Below are 3,865 nucleotides of genomic sequence, written 5' to 3' on the forward strand. Positions count from 1 at the left end.
AAGGAAGGAAGGAGGCAGGGAAAGAATGAAGGAAGGAAGGAAGGAAGATTGGCTCAAGTGATCCTCCCACCTCAGCCTCTCAAGTAGCTGGCCTACAAGTGAGTGCCACTATTCTCGGTAAATTTTTTTTAATTGTTTTCGGTAGAGACAGGGGGCGGTGGTCTCACTGTGTTGTCCCGGCTGATCTCGAACTCCTGAGCTCAAATGATCCTCCTGCCTCCGCCTCCCAAAGTGTTTTTTTTTTTTTTTTTAGAGTGTAGCTCATACCTCTGTGAAGACTTTGTAGATGTTGAGGTTTCTGTACTCGACAGTCTACACCCACCATGTACATCCATCTATTCGTTCATATAGAAACAAATGTGAAATCTGGGCAATTGGGCAATTGTCTCCAAGGAGGATTATCTAAGGGCTTTGGCAATCCTTTCCTTAAATATTTTGTTTTGTTTCAGATGGAGTCTGGCTCTGTTGACCAGGCTGGAGTGCAGTGGTGCGGTCTCAGCTGATGGCAACCTCCGTCTCCTGGGTTCAAGCGATTCTCCTGCCTCAGCCTCCCCAGTAGCTGGGATGACAGGTGCACGCCATCAAGCCCGGCTAATTTTTGTATTTTTAGTAGAGACGGGATTTCACCATGTTGGCCAGGCTGGTCTCGAACTCCTGACCTCAAGCGATCCACCTGCCTCGGCCTCCCAAACTGCTGGGATGACAGGGGTGAGCCACTGCACCCAGGCCCTCTCCTTTAACTTTTACAATCTGAAGACTTCGGTATAAGCCCATTCTCTCTATGCATCCAACATTCTGGATTTTTGGATGCTGTGCCTGCAGAACTGTGGCGGGAAATGCAAATCCTCCGGCCCCAGAATAAAATGTCCTGTGAGCCAGCAGAAGGGATCAGCGGCTGTGAGGCAGTTGCTGGGGTCCCCTGGCCAACGTGTGAAGACCAGTTTTTGGCGTCCCTCCTTCCCAAGCCCTCATTGACCGATATTGGCTGGAATCTCTCTATTCCCCGGAATCAACTGCATGAGGATCTCCACAGACACCCAGGTCCCCATCCCTAGAAGCTACGAGCATGTGAACCCTCATAACAGATGCTTTGCAGAAGTGACTCAGTCAAGGGGAGATGGCAGGTGACCTGGGGTCCCGTGGCCAACGTGTGAAGGACAGTTTTTGGCATTCATCCCCCCCTTCCCAACCCCTCAGTGACCGATATTGGCTGGAATCTGTGTCTGTCACACGCGTCCGTGTGAAGAGACCAGCAAACAGGCTTTGTGTGAGCAAACAAACCTGTTTATTTCACCTGGGTGCAGGCGGGCTGAGTCTGAAAAGAGACTCCGCAAAGGGTGATGGGATTAGGATTCGTTCTTAGAGGTCTGGGGATAGGTGGTGGCATTAGGAACAAGGTTTTGTGGGCAGGGGCTGGATCTCACGAAATACTTTCTCAAAGATGGGAGGAAATTACAAAGAACCTTGTTCAGGATTGAGGACGATTGCAAAGTACATTAGGGTGGGGCAGAAACATATCACAATGGTGGAGTGTCATCCGTCAAGGCGATTTTCACTTCTTCTGTGGATCTTTCATTGCTTCAGGCCGTCTGGATGGATACGTGCAGGTCACAGGGGATACGATGGCTAAGCTTGGGCTCAGAGGCCTCACATTCTCCATGTACCTCCAAAGATACCCAGGTCTCAGTCTCCAGGAGCTACGAGCCTGTGAGCGCTCACAGCAACAGGTGCTTTGCAGACGTGGTTCGGTTAAGGGCAGAGGGACAGGTGACCTGGGCTGATCTAGGTAGGCCGACGGAATCCCAACGGTCTTTGTGTGTTGAAGACAGACGGAGACTAGGAGACAGAAGAGGAAGAAGGAATGGAGATGCGTGGCCAGGAGACAAGGGTTGTGGATTTCCTTTAGGACCCAGAAAACACCAAGCACAGATTGTCCCCCTGGAAGCTACAGAAGGAAGCCAGTCCTGCACACCCCTCCGTAGCAGCAGCGCAGAGAGGCTGATGTGGGAGATCTGGCCTCCAGAACCGTCAGGCAAAATACGAGCGTGTCGCTTTTAGCCACTCTGTTGGTGGGAACTTGTTAGAATACCAATAACAGACTCGTACATTCTCCCTAGCTCTCTCCGAGGAAATGGTGCCTGCCCTGTAGGTGGTCACAGTGTCTAGAAGAAACATCTGCGAATATTCTGTGGCCGGGATGGCCATCCTTTCTGGTGCAAAAACCACGGCCTTTTCTCAGAGCTGGGATCTCCCCTGCAAGTGGTCACAACATCGCTAGCTGGGATTACAAGCGAATCACCCGCAGATAACTCCATCCCCCTCTTTTCCGACCCGAAGCCGGTCGTTCCCTTTTCTTTGTTTACCGTCACGACCAGCGTTCAGACTCCTGGCAAAAACAGGGTCTCACTTTATTAGAGGAGGGTCAGCTTCTCCGCAGCAGCTTGCCATAAAGAAATTAGCAAACCGGGTGACTGCAATTCCGTAGAAATCCTCCAAAACGAAGCGGATGTAAAGTGACAAGATCCAATTAAATTTAATTACCCAAGCTGTATTTTCATTTTAACTGACACTTTTTATTAAGGGACCTCATGCAGGAAAGCTAGCAACCTACAGCAAATTGCATCCCGTTAATACAGTTATCTTAGGCAAAATTCCGAGTATCTAATTTTCTAAAATGAAATTAGAGACAGGGGGGTTTGCAAAAGCTTGAGACGGGGGGTTGCAAAAGCTTGAGACAGGGGGTTGCAAAAGCTTGAGATACGGGAGTTTGCAAAAGCTTGAGACAGGGGAGGTTGCAAAAGCTTGAGACGGGGGGTTTGCAAAGCTTGAGACAGGGGGGTTTGCAAAAGCTTGAGACAGGGGGGTTTGCAAAAGCTTTTGTTTGTTTGGGTTCCGAAACAACGGCTTCTTGGGTGCTCTCTCCACACTGCATTGTATCAGAAGGAGCTTCTCTGCACCGCAGGAAAACTTATCCAGTGACAATATGACGATGAGGCAACAGCATTATTTGCTTTCGCCAGCCTGGCGTTCCAATTCACCGGCGACCACAAAGAAACGGCTTTCCACACACACGCACACACACACGCACACGGATGAGGTTTCCATTCCACATTTCCACCCCGATCCTCCTTCTCCTTGCGCTAAACACAATGCAGTTAATTAAAAAGATCTTTTCAGCAAAGATGAGGGAACGCTCAGGCCGCGTTGACGTGACTTTTCAAAGTGGAAGTGCAGGCACTAACAGGCTTCACAAGGGAGATGGAGTTGGGAGGGGCTCTCCCTTCCCTGGGAAATGCTGAGAACGTGAGAAGGAGAAAAATTCGGGAAGTTGAGGCAGGAGAATCGCATGAACCCGGGAGATAGAGGTTGCCATGAGCCAAGATCAGGCCACTGCCCTCCAGCCTGGGTGACAGAGGAGACTCCATCTCAAAAAAACAGAACAAAACAAAACAAATAAACAAAAGGCCAGTCCCGGTGGCTCACACCTGGAATCCCAGCACTTTGGGAGGCTGAGGTGGGTGGATCATCGGAAGTCAGGAGTTCGAGACCATCCCGGCTAACAGGGCGAAACTCCGTCTCTACTAAAAAATACAAAAAACAAACAAACAAACAAAAAATTAGCTGGTGGAAAGCGGTTTCTTTTTTCATTTTTATTTTAGATTCAGGGGGCACGTGTGCACGTTTGTTTCATGGGTGTATTGTGTGATGTCGAGGTTTGCGCTTCCACGGACACATGCCTTAAATAGTGAATATAGCACCAGAGAGAAGGCCTTTCCTTCCTTCTTTCTTTCTCTCCTTCCTTCCGTCTTTCCTTCCTTCCTTCCTTCCTTCCTTCCTTCCTTCCTTCCTTCCTTCCTTATTTTCT

Source organism: Piliocolobus tephrosceles, chromosome Y, assembly GCF_002776525.5.
Source record: "Piliocolobus tephrosceles isolate RC106 chromosome Y, ASM277652v3, whole genome shotgun sequence".
Classification (NCBI taxonomy): Eukaryota; Metazoa; Chordata; class Mammalia; order Primates; family Cercopithecidae; genus Piliocolobus; species Piliocolobus tephrosceles.